Source organism: Carcharhinus amblyrhynchos, chromosome 12 (genome assembly GCF_965287045.1).
Source record: "Carcharhinus amblyrhynchos chromosome 12, sCarAmb.v2.hapA, whole genome shotgun sequence".
Taxonomy (NCBI): Eukaryota; Metazoa; Chordata; class Chondrichthyes; order Carcharhiniformes; family Carcharhinidae; genus Carcharhinus; species Carcharhinus amblyrhynchos.
In genome coordinates, this window is record NC_137335.1 from 20,217,474 (window position 1) to 20,233,976 (window position 16,503).

At 44.0% G+C, this 16,503-nt stretch overlaps 2 non-coding genes across 2 annotated transcripts; both read left to right on the top strand.

Annotated features, from left to right (window-relative positions):
- The first annotated feature begins 7,787 nt into the window (after nt 1–7,787).
- Nucleotides 7,788–7,902, top strand: LOC145351229 (U5 spliceosomal RNA). The gene has a single exon (XR_013888349.1). It is a non-coding gene; the product is annotated as a U5 spliceosomal RNA (small nuclear RNA).
- Nucleotides 7,903–14,571: 6,669 nt separating this feature from the next.
- On the top strand, nt 14,572–14,684 carry LOC145351230 (U5 spliceosomal RNA). The gene has a single exon (XR_013888351.1). It is a non-coding gene; the product is annotated as a U5 spliceosomal RNA (small nuclear RNA).
- Nucleotides 14,685–16,503: the final 1,819 nt, after the last annotated feature.

A 16,503-nucleotide genomic window follows, 5' to 3' on the forward strand; every position in this document is an offset into this window, starting at 1 on the left:
GAACTGGGAGGCTGTGCTGTCTGTGATCTTCACATCATATGGTCCAGCATAAAAGGATTTGCTGATTCTCAAAACATTAGACTGAAATAACTTTACTGAACAGTCTTCTTCCATCAGGCTGCTGATCGCAGAGATCACTCTGTGTATCTTTTGGAACACATCTCATCCTGAGCAGCACATCTCATCCTGCTCCACACAGCGGATACTGGACTGGAAGGTTACTTTGAAGGCCTCCAAGGCAAAATGCGAGACTTGGTGACCCTTCAGCTCTTGGAGATCGTCCTTGACTTTGACCCACCTGGATTGCAAGCAGAGCAGATTCTGAATGCTTTTCTGGAGTCGGGACATTTCCCTGCATCTCTCTCTCTCCCCTTCTGAACAACTTTGATGATAAAAAAACTTCTTGATGTTCTTCTTCTTGATTGCTTCCCACCAGAATAATGGGGACTCAAAGAGGGGGTTCACCAATCTGAAACCTTTGTATTCTTCCCTTTTGAGTTCCTCAATGTATTCTAGGGTCAACAGTTTCACATTCCACTTCCATGTTCCCCTGCCAAGCATCTGGTCCTCCTGCATGAGACAGTTGGCCAGTAGGAGGCAGTGGTCAGAGAATAACATCAGCTTGACGTTGGCGGTTCTGTCAAAGCTCAGGACATAAACAGGAAGTCTATCCTGAAGAGGGCAGACCTGTCTGGCTACAACAAGGTAAGTGTATGCTGTGCTCCATCTGCAGGGTTGCTGAAGATGTCATGCAGCTTGGCATCTTTTACCATTTCATCAGGAGTCTGGATATGGCATCCAGTCTGCTCTTGGTGCTGCTGGATGATCCAGTCACATGAATGATACAGTTGAAGACACTGCCCAGAATGACCAGCCTGGAAGTGGCCAGCAGCAATGGAAGCTGTTGAAGCAGTTGCCATCAGCTCACCATTCTGGGATGGGGCATATATGCTAATTAATTGGACAGGGGCATTCTTGTACAGTATGTCTGCAAAGAGGGGGCGCCTACCCACCACCTCATTAACTTCAGAGATGGTTAAATGCCCCATGCAGCAGAATACTCCAGCTGGAGGAGTGTGAATCCCTTTCTCCGACCAGATCGATGCCTCCTGGGACCACAAATGTGACCATTGCCTGGAGGAGCTGAGGAGCTGCATAACATATTCATGCAGAAACAACAGGCTGGCTTTGACCTTGGCAAGGCAATCCAAGATAACAACACATCGTATAGCGGATTTCACAGCTTGCATGTTAATATTAATGGAAATGATCTTTATTCCCATTTTAACACGTTTTGTTGTTTACCAAAGCTGAAGTCTTTGGCAGCTCCAGTCCTTTGGTTAGTTCCTGCTGCAAATTGTTTCACTTTGAATGAGCTGGGGAAACTGTCCTCATTTTGATTTAATTTGATTTATTATTGCCACATGTATTACTATACAGACAAAGCATACTGTTCATAGGGAAGTAAATGAGAGATTGCTGAATGTAGTGTTACAGTCATAGCTAGAGTGTGGAGAAAGATCAACTTAATGTAAGGTAGGTTCATTCAAAAGTCTGACAGCAGCAGGGAAGAAATTGTTTTTGTGTTGGTTGATATGTGACCTCAGAATTTTGCATCTTTTTCCCAACAGAAGAAGGTAGCAGGGAGAATGTCCAGGGTGTGTGGGGTCTTTAATTATACTGCCAGAGTCAATAGATGGGAGGCTGGTTTGCGTGATCGATTTTGTAGTTTCTTGCCGTCTTGGGCAGAACAGGACAGTGGTAAGGCCACACTTGAAACACTGTGTGCAATTCTGATCTCTCTATTATAGAAAGGATATTATTAAACGCGAAAGATTGCAGAAAAGATTTACTAGGATGCTACCGGGACTTGATGTTTTGAGTTATAAGGAGAGGCTGAATAGACTGGGACTTTTTTCTCTGGAGCGGAGAAGGCGGAGGGATGACCTTATAGAGGCCTGTAAAATAATTAGGGGCATAGACAAAGTAGATAGTCAATATCTTTTCCCAATAATAGGGGAGTTTAAAACTAGAGGGCATAGGTTTAAGGTGAGAGGGGAGAGATACAAAAGTGCCCAGAGTGGCAATTTTTTCATACAGAGGGTGGCGAGTGTCTGGAACAAGCTGCCAGAGGTAGTTGTAGAGGCAGGTACAATTTTATCGTTTAAAAAGCATTTAGATAGTTACATAGGTACGATGGGTATTGAGGGATGTGGGCTAAATGCGGGCAATTGGGATTAGTTTAGGGATTTTAAAAATAGGGCAACATGAACAAGTTAGGCCGAAGGACCTGTTTCCATGCTGTAAACCTCAATGACTATGACTCTAGGAGCCATACCAAGCTGTCGTACAAAGAATGCTTTCTATGGCGCATCTATAAAAGTTGATGAGAGTCGTGACAGACATACCAAATTTCCTTAGTCTTCTGAGAAAGTCTGGTCTTCTGAATACCCCCCCCATTGAGATTGTTCCATCCAGGTGTTGTCACTTCCTCTGTTGGAACAGTCTCTCCCATTCATCCCCTTCCAGGGGCATTGCTGTTCCTGATTTCCTAGAGCTGGCATGTGCTTGAGTTGGGTGCGCTGGTCACCTTGTTGTTTCCGGTGCTCTGGAGCAGGGAGTCTCCTCCTCCAAATCTCTAGTGCTTTGCTGCTTCTTCCATACATTTTCATCCTCATCCTAAATGTAGCCATCCCTGGTGGCAAGAGGAGCTGGTTTTGTCCTTTTCTGCCTTCTTCCTGCTTCTCCTTACCAGCTGTCAAACCCCCGCCGATGAATTCATTCTCCATTGGCCTGGTCCACTGACAGGTGGGAGGTGCAGGGAGTTGTGATGTTATTTGGCCCTCCCTCTTCCTTTTCTCCTTGTCTTTCGTTTCATCCTCCTTTGTCCCATTCTGTTGGATGAAGGCTTTGCTGGCAGGAGATTTGCATGTCTCCTTGGCAGTATTCAGGCTGCCCATCCTTGGCTTCCGCCACTGTGTGTAAGTAAGGCTGTGTTTGGACAGGTCTTGTAGAGCTGGTCTGCTCCATCAGACAGGTTGCAGCATTTTGTCTGATGCCCTTTCTGCTTGCAATTCAGTGAGTGCACTGCAGTTGACCACCACACGGCTGGATTTTCCACAGGAGTGACGACTTTGTGCTAGTCAGCAGAAATGATATTGCCAGGATTTCCCCTGATCACAAACCTGGAGGGTGGAGAATTACTTCCTTACCATTGGTCTTGAGTGTCACCTTGACCTAATGTTTGATGATCCAGATTCTGAAAGCATCCATGGCCTCAGGGCCATTGCCAAACTTGTTCATGTACCTGACAAGGAAGGTCAGCAGATCTACAACCAGAAGATGGAGATTGTAGAGGTGCACAGTCACCACATGGTACCATTGAGACAGGAGGGTAAAGTGGGGCTCTGTTTTGAGGATTCTCAGATGTAACAGATCCTGCTTCTCCTCAAACGTTTCAGGAAGTTGATGAAGGCAGATGCGTTTTTGCAAGTCACATCAAAGTACTGAGTGCTGAGGAAGTCCTGCAGACAGTAGATGTCAGCAGCTTCAAATCCACAGGAATCAAGAAGGATTCTCTTAATGAAGAAGGCACGGTCAATGAGTGTACATAAGAACATAAGAAATAGGAGCAGGAGTAGGCCATCTAGCCCTTCGAGCCTGCCCCGCCATTCAATAAGATCATGGCTGATCTGAAGTGGATCAGTTCCACTTTCCCGCTTTCTCCCCATAACCCTTAATTCCCTTGTCTATCAAAAAGCTATCTACCCATGACTTAAATATATTTAGCGAGGTAGCCTCCACCACTTCAACAGGCAGAGAATTCCAGAGATTCACCACCCTTTGAGTGAAGAAGTTCCTCCTCAACTCCGATTTAAACTGCCCCCTGCCTTATCGTGAGGCTGTGCTCTCTAGTCCTGCTATCCTTTCTAAGATGGAAGAATCTCTCTACCTCTACCCTATCCATCCCTTTCATTATCTTGTATGTCTCTATAAGATCCCCCCTCATCCTTCTAATCTCCAATGAGTATAGACCTAGTCTATTTAGTCTCTCTTCATAGTCCAACCTCCTCATCTCTGGTATCAGCCTAGTGAACCTCCTCTGCACTCCAAGGCCAATATATCCTTGCGCAAGTGCAGCGACCAAAACTGCACACAGTACTCGAGCTGCGGCCTCACCAGTACAGTTGCAGCAAGACCTCCCTACTTTTATATTCTATCCCCCTCGCTATAAAGGCCAGCATTCCATTCGCCTTCTTGATCACCTGCTGCACCTGCAGACTGGGTTTTTGCGACTCATGCACAAGGACTCCCAGGTCCCTCTGCACCATAGCATGCTGCAGCTTTTCACCCTTTAAATAGTAATCCCTCCTACTATTATTTCTGCCAAAATGGATAACGTCACACTTGCTAACATTGTACTCCATCTGCCAGGTCCTCGCCCACTCGCTTAGCCTATCCTTAAAGGGATTCCTTAAGGTTTCCTTAAAGGGAAGTCGTGTCTGACAAATTTACTGGAGTTCTATGAGGATGTGTCTAGGGCGGTGGATAGAGGAGAGCCGGTGGATGTGGTCTTTCTGGATTTTCAGAAGGCGTTTGACAAGGTACCTCACAAGAGGTTATTGCAGAAGGTCAGGGGGCATGGAGTTGGGGGTAGGGTGTTAGCGTGGATAGAGGACTGGTTGTCAAATAGGAGGCAGAGAGTGGGGGTCAATGGGTGCTATTCGGATTGGCGGATGGTGACTAGTGGAGTGCCCCAGGGGTCGGTGCTGGGGCCTCAGCTATTTACCATTTATATTGATGATCTGGAGGAGGGAACCGAGTGTAGGGTGTCGAAATTTGCTGATGACACCAAAATTGGTGGAAAGGCAAATTGTGCGGAGGGTGTGGAGAGTCTACAGAAGGATCTAGATAGGCTGGGCGAATGGGCCAGGAAATGGCAAATGGAATTTAATGTTGGCAAGTGCGAGGTGGTCCACTTTGGTAGGAATAATGGTAGGAAGGATTATTACTTACGTGGAGAAAAACTGCAGCATGCGACGGTGCAGAGGGACCTCGGGGTCCTTGTGCATGAGTCGCAAAAACCCAGCTTGCAGGTGCAGCAGGTGGTCAGGAAGGCGAATGGGATGCTGGCCTTCATAGCGAGGGGGATTGAATATAAAAGTAGGGAGGTCTTGCTGCGGCTGTATAGGGCATTGGTGAGGCCGCAGCTGGAGTACTGTGTGCAGTTTTGGGCGCCGTACTTACGCAAGGATATTTTAGCCTTGGAGGGAGTGCAGAGGAGGTTTACTAGGCTGATGCTGGAGTTGAGGGGGTTGAGCTATGAGGAGAGGCTGAATAGATTAGGCTTGTACTTGTTAGAGTTTAGAAGAATGAGGGGAGATCTCATTGAGACGTATAAGATGATGAATGGGATGGATAGGATAGAGGTGGAGAGACTCTTCCCGCTCAGAAAGGATAGTAGGACTAGGGGGCATAGCCTCAAGATAAAGGGGGGGCGGTTTAGAATGGAGTTGAGGAGGAACTTCTTCACTCAAAGGGTGGTGAATCTCTGGAATTCTCTGCCCGTTGAAGTGGTGGAGGCTACCTCGCTAAATATTTTTAAGACGCGGGTTGATGGGTTTTTGATAAGCGAGGGGATTAAGGGTTATGGGGAGAGGGCGGGAATGTGGAACTGAGCCACGACAGATCAGCCATGATCTTATTGAATGGCGGGGCAGGCTCGAAGGGCTAGTTGGCCTACTCCTGCTCCTATTTCTTATGTTCTTATCCAGATCCCTCTTTCACTGACATTCACTGCCACCCCAATGGTCTTACATACCCCCTAGTTTGGGGCTCAACTGGTTGCAGCCATTACTTATTTAAGTTCCAGATGTTGGGCATTGAGCCCCTTCACAGTGAACAAACAATCACTGAAGATCTTCCAAACCCAAAGGGCAAGAGGCTTGGAAACCTCATCTGAAACTCCCTCATCAACACTCACACAAATGCAGAGAGAACCATGACCAAAATCTTGGGCAAACCACCTTCTCAATCATGGTTTCACCCTGCCACGTAAGTAATCCTGATTAAAACATTTGGTTTTGGCTGTCTTTGTTGACACCGCATCAGCAGGGGGCACATTCACTGAACATGCAGTCGCAGTCCTGTAACATCACTGCCTGCTTCAAAGAATACTGTCATCCATAATACTGAGCAACGTAAAGATATTTAAACAAGTGCAGCATCATTACAGAGGAGGTTTCACCTTGGTTAATGATTTCAGTTGTCACAGAACATTGAAGCCCAAAACACCAGTAAAAAATCCTGGGATCATGATCGCAATTTGCTCACAGCCCTGCTCGTTGTCCCATTGGCTGCCCTGCTCCAGGACACTCGTTGCCTCCCTCCCAGTTGCTATCCTATAACCTCATTGACTCCAGGCAGTGAGTTGGGCAGTGAACAGGGTGAGCAAGTGGGAGGTGTGCTCTCACTGGGTGATTTAACTGGTCACAGTCAGGCTGTTCTGCTGCTCCAGGATAGATTTATGAACTGACCATTCACAATCTGATCCATCAACATCACGCCAATGATGACATCAGCAGCATTGCACATGTTTGAGGGCAAAGTGGGTGTCAAGGGGCTGACTGGCCTACTCCTGCTACTATCGGCATAATGTAAGTTTGTTATTTAAGGGTGTTGGCAAACTTGAAAAAAGAGCCCTTTATAACTTTATTTAAGTCACAAAAGAGGTTGTGAAAATATGATGCCCCATACACATTCCTGAGGGACATTGGTAGATTTATCAAGGCATTCTGAGTACATTGAGAAATAATGCATTTTGGTAGCAAGAATGAGGAAGGATACTGGCAACATGATGATGGTTAGCACTGCTGCCATAGTGTCAGGGGAATCAACAGTGTAAATGTGTGGGATTACGGGGAAAGGGTGTGGGAGGGATTGTTGTCGATGCAGGTTCAATAGGCAGAATGTCCTCCTTCTGCACTCTTGGGATTTAAAAGAGGGAAGCAAACAGTGATTGTAGGTGTATCTTGTGATGAAAAGTCATTGGAAATTTAAAGACTTAACCAGGTAAATACAGATAGGACAGGGGAAAGGGCCTGTCAGTGAGTCAGTGCAGTTTGATAGGCTGAATGGCCTCTTATGTACTGTAGGGATTAAGGTGCAATATTTTCAAAGCAATTTACCAGACTGACACCGTAAAAGTGAAAGTTCTAGTGAGTTTTTCCGTCTCTATATCAACAATACACCACTCTCTGGAGAAGGGTAGAATCACTGACAACAATTTGTGGATTTCCGTGTTGTACAGACAGGAAACTCTAATCCTGTTTTTCGCATGCACACCTACTCAGAATTCCTATCACTTTCCATTTAATTTCACATTCCCAAGCGAACTCCTCTTTATCCAGAAGTTGTTGTCGCTCACTACACCAAATATCGGGTTTCCTCTCCTTCACTTTTCACCGGAGTTTGCGATTTAAACAATGATTTGGTAACGCACCGAACGACACAGCGGCCACAGCCGCAAGTTGTTCTTCCGTGGGAAGCTGTCAGCCAGGCGTTACTCACTCATCTGCATAACTGAAATATAGTGCCACAGCTCAATAGTTATTGCTCTTTTTTTAGGATGTTAATGGTTTTAGATAATTGTTTCTAGGAAATATATGTATACTGTTTGAACTGGTCTTTTTCCAGTGTCGATGTTAGTTGTTATCGTGTTCACTCAGTGCGATGTTAAAGAGGCATGCCTGCATTGGGTAGAGAGTCGGATTGCTCTGTTATTTAGTATACTCTGGTTTCTCTTCAGATCGTATAAATCTTTCGCCTTTTACTAAAGATTTCCGTGGAGAGGAACACTCAGAGTTTTAAACAATTTTTTGTTGCCCTGCTTTTAGCGGGGCTTTTTTAAAAATCAAGAACAGGTTTTATGGGCGTGCAGACTTTACTTGCTTTTTGGTTGTATATTTGAGTTTTTTTGCTCTTTCTCAGGGAAACGTTAATCGATTTTTTACCGTTTGCATTACAGCGCTAGGTATCCGGGTTCTATCTCTGAATTGGAGTTTTTGCACGCTCATTTTGCGTTTGTGTGGATTTCTTCCGGCTATTTCGGTTTCCTTCCACAGTGCAAAAATGTGTGGGTTAGGTTGGTTGGTCATGGTAAGTTGCCCCTTACTGTCAGGGAGGTTAGCAGGGTGAAATAACGTGGGAGTGGGTGGGACTGTGGTCGGTGCGCACTCGTTGAGCCGAATGGCCTCCTTTGAACTGTAGGAATTCTATGATTCTAACAGATTTTGCTGAATTGGATGCTTTTGGGTTTTCCCAGACCATTCTCTTTATTTTTGTTGCCCTATTTTTAGTAGGACTCCTTCTTGAATCCTAACGCAGTTTGCTGATATCTTGTGGATATTGCTGTCGTTTATGTTCCGCAGCATTTTGTTGCATTTTGCCTAATGTAATAACTTGTGAAAAACTAGGTACTAATCTTTTTTCACAAATATATTTATTCATTACTCTTGTGAAACTGCATGACAGTCCAATTTAGATATGACAGTATGTAAAGCGTATTACAGGTGAATTTGGTTAGATACAGTACATGGTGTCCCAGGTATTTGACTCCATTTACAATGCAGATTTTATCTATAGTAGCAATCTATTAAACATACCTAGCAGGGGTGAGACAAGGTCCTCCAGGGATATGGGTAAGTTTGTGTCTTTTTGTGGGTTTCATTTACTTTCTTTTGGTGGGGGGGTTCAGCAAAGGCTTCAGCATTTTGCCTAACAAAAGAAACATAAATAGGTGAAAACTGCAACCAGTAGAGCACCAAATCAGGAAGCATGTAACACACTTAGGATCTGGCCACGTTTCTGCAGTATGCTCTAAGTGGTTGGATCATGCCATACCATCAGGTACAATGAAGGAGAATTTAGCATGGCCAATGCACCTAACCAGCACGACTTTTGGACTGCAGGAAGAAACCAGAGCATCCGGTGGAAGAATGGGACACAGGGAGAATGTGCAGACTTTGCACAGACAGTGACCCAAGCCGGTAATCGAACCTAGATCCTTGGTGCTGTGAGGCAGCAGTGCTACCCACTGTGCCACCCCGAATAAAGTATATTTTTGCAAAAAAAAAGCACATCTTATTGCCTGCAGGATGTTCGGGGCACTGGATCCTTTGATGTAGCATTCAAAAATGTCACAGAAATTCCTTGAGGTGTTCAAGGAGATGAGAAACCTTCCATAGCAGGAATCCTCATGGTGGAGGATTATTTACTCTGCTGTCACAATAGAACCAGTTAATGACCATGCATCTTCACAACTCTCTATACAACTCCTATTGTGGATATACTTATCTTCCTCACCATATTGTTAGGAACTGCATGAAGATCAAGGACCCCTCTGGGATTTCGAAACAGCAGGCGAAGCTGACTCTGAAAGTATATGGTAAATGAGCTGTCAAGGTGGCACAGTGCTTAACACTGCTGCCTCACAGCATCAGTGACCTGGGTTTGATTCTGACCTTGGGTGACTGTGTGGAGTTTTATGTTCTCCCTGTAGCTGTGTGGGTTTCCTCTGGGTGCTCCAGTTTCTTTCCACAGTCCAAAGATGTGGGTTAGGTGGACTGGCCATGCTAAATTGCCCCTAGTGCCCAAAGATGTGTACATTAGGGGGATTAGTGTGGTAAATATATGGGGTTATGGAGATAGAGCAGGGGGTGGGCCTGAGTGAAATGCTGAGTTGTTGCAGACTCAATGGGCCAAAATAGCATCCTTCTGAAGGGATTCTATGATTCTATACCACTGACTTCTGTCTCCAAATCTTTGCAAAGGCATATTCCATAAGGAAGTATGCTACCATTTCTTCCTCTCACAGCCGCTTCAATGGTAGTGTGTAGCGGTGCAGAGACTTCAAGTGTGCATGAAGGACCTGATTGGCACCTTCTCATCACCAGCCAAGCTAGCCGTTGGTGCTTGTTTGAAAGTTCTGGTAATGAAGCATGCTGCCAAATGACTCTGGCAATCTGCTCAGGGAACCATCCGCCAGGATCCACAATCTCCATTTTCCCCAGTGCCTTGAGGACGTTATGTACAGGCAACTGCTTGATCATCTTGTGGTCAAAGGTGTTTTTCTGAAATTTTTCTATGAGGGAGAGGTGATGTGGCATGATCCAACCTCCTTGGAGCATCTGCAGCAATGTGCCCAGACCCATTTTTCACAATACCGCAATGCAACTGCACTGCTTTTTCCTTTTTGTCTGTCCTTTGGAAATACTGAGTACCCTTGGAATTTTAATTTCCATCCTTGATCACTCTGCAGCTGTGTCTCCATAATTTTGACTAAATCATATCTGTGTACATGTGTTTGCATAATTAATTCATCCTGCCGAGTGATCAAGGATGGAAATTAAAATTCCAATGGTACTCAGTATTTCCGAAGGACAGACATAAAGGAAAAAGCGTTGCAGTTGCATTGCTTTATTGCAAATGTACCACATGTTAAGGCACAAAGCCTTCACAGTGGCCATTTTGATTCTGGCCCTTGATATCTCTGCCTATCACTTTTCTTATTCCCCTTATTGTCTTTTGTTCTTGTCCTTGATTCCCCCTCCTCTGGCTTAGGTTCCCATCCCCCTGCCATATTAGTTTGAACCCTCCCCAATCATTCTAGCAAATACTCCCCCTAGGACATGAGTCCTGGTCCTACACAGATGCAAGGAGGATCTCCAATAGGTAAAGAGCTAGCAAGTCTTGTTTTTTGCCTGAGAGGCCTCCAAGATCATCTTCTAGTCCATAATCCACTCCTTGGAGCAGGACGTGATGTGATTTCTTCTTTCAAAAGCTACATAGAGGGAGCTCTGTAATCAGCACCCTGCAAAAAAAGGATGGCTTGGTAACATCATCACCATCTGATACATTGAAGATCAGTCAATCGTTTAATGCTGGATTGCATGTAGCATGGCCTCCCAGCCCTTTCTGTTCAATCACAAAGGTCTTAAGTTGATAATGTGCAGGAGAATCTGGGCAAGCCACTGACCCTGGACAAACTAACAAGGGCCATAAGGTCCTTCAAGATTAATAAAATCCCAGAAGCGACAGCTCACTAGCCAGGTTAATTCTGGCTCTGTAGGACTGCATTGTCCCAGACCCTACTGGAAGTTTATGGTCCTGGTCTGCAGTCAGAATCCATCAAGAAAGACATTAGCACTCTCATCTACAAATGTAAGGGGCAGGGGGAAGAAAGAATTGATGATCCATTACCCTGCTGAACATGGATTACAAAATTCTGTTGAAAGTCATTTTCAATCAGGTCAAGTCTGCTTTGGAATTGGTGATCTGTACCCAGACTGTACCTAGCAGGACGATTTTTGCTAGCTTTGCATTACTCAGAGATACAATTGCCTGTCTCATCAGCCTGTACCAGGAGAAGGCCTTTGACAGAATATCACACACCTACTTAATGGATGTGCTTTCCAAAATGGGGCTTGGGGAGGAAATCCTCAGTTGCATCCAACTGCTCTGCACCTTCAGTAGCACAGCTTTCACCAATGGATAGGAATTGGAAAGCTTTCCAATCAAATCTGCAGTTAGGCAGGGCTGTACTCTCTCTTCTGCCTTATTCATGTGCAGTATCTAACCTTTTGCCTAGTCCATCAGGAAAGATGTGGGCATAAAATGTGTGACAATCTCAGGCAGTGGAGACACTCAGGTCAAAGTTCCCCTGTACAGGGATAACATCATCATCTTCTGTTTGGATCCGCTTCTGTCAGTGTGCAGGATGATGTGTATCAATGACCGTTTTGAATGGGCTGTAGGAGCCAGGATAAATTATAGCATGACTGAGGCCAGCTAAGCTGACTGATCCTTTGTCCCCTTCACCATCAGGTTGGACTGTCTGAAGGTGCTAGGGATGTGCTTTGGAAGGACTGGGGCGTACAAGGAAACTGGAAGGTGTGATTTGCCATGCTAAATAAAAACTGAGCTTGTGGGAGCGACTCTCGCTCATTATTTCAGCTAATAACCTGGACATTAGGCACGTGACACTCTTGGCAGGTCTGGCCCATTCCTTATTCCTGTGCTGCAGTGATCACCTGTAAGAAGGATGTAGAATAACTTGAGATTAAAGGGCTAATAGATCAGGATAGATTAGATCAGACTGAATAGAATATTAAAAGTCACAAAGTGCCTGGAATATAATTTACAAAGGTACTATTTGTATAGAGACATATAACCACTGTTAGAGAATTTAGACATGTATTTTTGAAAACATCTTATATTCTGTATTAAAAGCATACACCTTGGCTAATGACATGATGTTTAAGGCATGTTGGGCTGTAATCAAGCAAAAAGAACCACCTTTCTCAGAACAATGCAGCTACTAAGCTAAGGAATGAGCAATTCTTATCAGTGTCTCTTCAGTCTGCATATTCACTCACTGAGGACAATGCCAGAGGTTTCAGTCAATCCCAGAAGTCTCAGGCAGTTTAATGAATAAGTCATACATTACACAAAATAAGATGGTCTGGGAAGAGTGTCAGGTGACTGTGAGAAAGACTCACATAGTTAAATGTTGTCAGAGGGTATGTGTTATTGGTCAAGGTAAATAATCAATACTAATAATGATTGACTCATACTTGGCTTGGGTGAGCAAAGGGTGGGCAAATGACTTTCAAAAATTATACAATTGTAATATAGAGAGTGATGTAATTTCAGAGAGATTTGGAATGTCCCAAATCTCTCTCCCTTGGATGTTGAACCAGCTTGGAAAATAAAGATACATCTTTAACCAGAGTACTGTCTCCGCAATTCTTTGTGTAAGCTGATCGTAAGAGAGTGAAAACCAACAGAATACACTGTCTCTGAAAACCACTCCTACATGACCCAAGCCATCTTCTATTTTATCCAGGGGTCAAAAATGGACTGTGTTCACAGGGATACAATGCACAAACTTCAAAAATATACACATCGTGAAGGCCACCTGTGTGTGCAGCTGTGTCAAGCTGTGCATGGACCTTCAATAAACAATCAAGTGTCACTATGTTCTGAGTTTCTATCTGTTCTCAGTGTTGCAAAGGATGGGTCTGACCACATTACCACAAAAGGCTCTAAGCAGATGGACCATCCCAAAAGAAGAATTAAATTTTATTGCACATTTTGTTGTTTACAATTTGAAATATTTTGTAACATAGTTTCGCAAATTTTATGAATAAAATATATTTTTGGAATAAAACAGTTATGTTCCACAAGGTTGCTCACAGAAGTGCTCACATGTGAATCTTTTTTCAGTCTAGGACACACAACAAGAACCTTCTGATATGATGAATGTGTAATTCCTGCAGATTTAGGTAAGGTATAATTACATACCAGCGCAACATCAATTTTGTTTCTCTCTCCACAAATGGTTCGGATTGCCGGTGGTTACGTATTGGTAACATCATCATGCGCTGGATGACGTTATCATGTAGTCAAATGAAATCACCACACATGGGGTGACATCATCACATTTGGGGATTTGGCGTCTTTTGCAAGACAATGGTGATTTGATTGTGTGTGTGTGGGAGTTTGAAAACAAATCTGATTTGTGTCCTTATCACATTGAGGTTACTGCAGAGGAAGAAATTTTTAAAAAATTAAAATTAAGAATCTATGATGACCATGAAATCATTGTCGATTGTCGGGAAAAAACCATCTCATTCACCAATGGCCTTTAGGGAAGGAAATCTGCTGTCCTTTCCTGGTCTTGTCTACATGTGGCTCCAGACCAACAACAATATGGTTAACTCTCATGACGGTGTACCTGAACAGGCGCTTGAGTGTTGCGACTAGGAGATTTTCCCAGTGCTTCATTGAAGTGTTAATGTAAGATCTGGGAAGAATGTCAGGTGACAGATGCTGCCAGACCTGCTGAGATTTTCCAGCATTTTCTCTTTTAGTGTTAATATAAGCCTACTTATGACACTAATAAATAAACTTAAATGGCCTAGCAAAGCACTCAGTTCAAGGGCGAATAGGTATGGGCAATAAATTCTGGCCATCCAGCGATTTCGGAGTCCTGCGAATGAATAAAAAAGGCCCCTGTTGATGCTTTTCTGAGGTCAGTGAACTAATGGTTAAATCACTCAATGTGAAGCCAAACTGGCAAAAAACTGACTTTCTGGTGTAAATCATAGGCCTAGTCACGCTCTGGTGGTGCCAGGTATGCTAAATACGTTCAGCATTTTTTTTATTTGGCTTCTTAAAAAGCAAATCACTTGTTGAACACAAAAAGGTCGAAAAGGATCAGCTCCCCATCTGGGCGATGAGCAGCAAACACGTCGTGCACCTCCCCTCACCGCGGGAAGCAGCCGGTTAGGCCCCGCCCGCTTATTTACATAATGCAGTGAGAAAGGTTGATATTTGTTCCTCTCTCAGAAGGACATTACTGTTTTATAGTTAATTATTTTTATTACCTTCCATGCGTGGTATTTTGGTCTTTCTCTAATATTAATATTGACTGCCGGTATGTTTGCTCAGTATGATGTTAAAGAGCTACGTGCATGGTTGGGTAAGCTTAAATTATGTCTGTTTCTCAGTATACTCTGGTTTCTCTTCAGATCGTATAAATCTTTCGCCTTTTACTAAAGATTTCCGTGGAGAGGAACACTCAGAGTTTAAGATAATTTTTTGTGGCCCTACTATTGTAGGGCTGTCTTTTAATGAAAAACAGAATTTATTTACTGCTACAGAAATACAGTATTACTGTTGATAGGTTATTACTTACGTTTTGTAGTTCTTTTGTGGTAGCTGATTGTGTTTTTTCAAATTTTTTAGTATCATAAACGGCTTGTATGTCTTGAAACTGTTGCCTCTGAGTCAAGTTTTCTTATCATAAGCAGTCCACATGTCTTGAAACTGTCTGCTGGTTGTAGATTCATTCCCCTGATGTAGGCATTGTAAAAAGTTTCATAACACTAGTTAAAGTCCAACAGATTTGCCACTAGCTTTTGGAGTGCTTGCTGTTTCTTCGACAATCACCTGAAATTACAGCACAAGAACAGGCCCTTCGGCCCTCCAAGCCTGCACCGACCATGCTGCCCAACTTAACTAAAACCCTGTACCTTTCTGGGTGACTCACTTGATGAAAGGAGCAGCAAGTGCTCCGAAAGCTAGTGGCTTTTGCTATCAAATAAACCTGTTGGACTTTAACCTGGTGTTGTGAGACTTTTTACTGTAGATTCCCCAACCAGGGAAAAAACATCCTCCTTACGTCTATAGTCTGTCCAGCTCTGCTAGAATTTTGCATTGCAATTCTAACTCCTCTCAAAGGACAAAGAAAATTACAGCACAGGAACAGGCTCTTCAGCCCTCCAAGCCTGCACTGACCATGCTGCCCAGCTTAACTAAAACCCCCTACCCTTCCAGGGACCATATCCCTCTATTCTGATCCTATTCATGTACCTGTCAGGATGCCCCTTAAAAGTCACTACCATATCCGCTTCCACTACGTCCCGTGGCTAAGAATTCCAGGCACTCACTATCTCTGTGTAAAAAATCTGCCTCATACATCTTTAAATCTTACCCCTCGCACCTTAAACCTATGCTCCCCAGTGATCAACTCTTCCACCTTGGGAAAAAGCTTCTGACTATCCACTCTGTCTATGCCTTTCATAATCTTGTAGACTTCTATCAGGTCTCCTTCCAACCTCTGTCGCGCCAGTGAGAACAAACCAGGTTTCTCCAACCTCTCCTCATAGCTAATGCCCTCCATACCAGGCAACATCCTGGTAAATCTTTTCTGTACCCTCTCCAAAGCCTCCACATCCTTCTGGTAGTGTGGTGACCAGAACTGAACACTATAGTTCAAGTGTACACTAAATGACGTTCTATAAAGCTGCAACATGACTTGCCAATTTTTAAACTCAATATCCTGGCTGATGAAGGCAAGCAAGCCATATACCTTCTTGACTATCTCCTTCAATTGCATTGCCACTTTCAGCGACTTGTGTACCTGTACACCCAAATTCCTCTGCCTATCAATACTCTTAAGGGTTTTGCCATTTACTGTATATTTTCTATCCGTATTAGACCTTTCAAAATGAATTACCTCACATTTGTCTGGATTAAACTCCATCTGCCATCTCTCCACCCAAGTCTCCAACTGATCTATATCCTGCTGTATCCCCTGATGATCCTCATTGCTCTCCGCAAATTCACCAACCTTTGTGTTGCTGCAAACTTACTAATCAATCCAGTTACATTTTCCTCCATCATTTATATACATTATAAACAGCAAAGGTCTCAGCACTGATCCCTGAGGAACGCCACTTGTCACAGCCCTCCATTCAGAAACGCACCCTTTCACTGTTACCCTCTGTCTTCTTTGACTGAGCCAGTTTTGTATCCATCTTGCCAGCTCACCTCTGATCCCATGCAACTTCATCTTCTGCACCAGTCTGCCATAAGGGACCTTGTCAAAGGCTTTACTGAAATCCATGTAGACAACATCTACTGCCCTACCCTCATCAA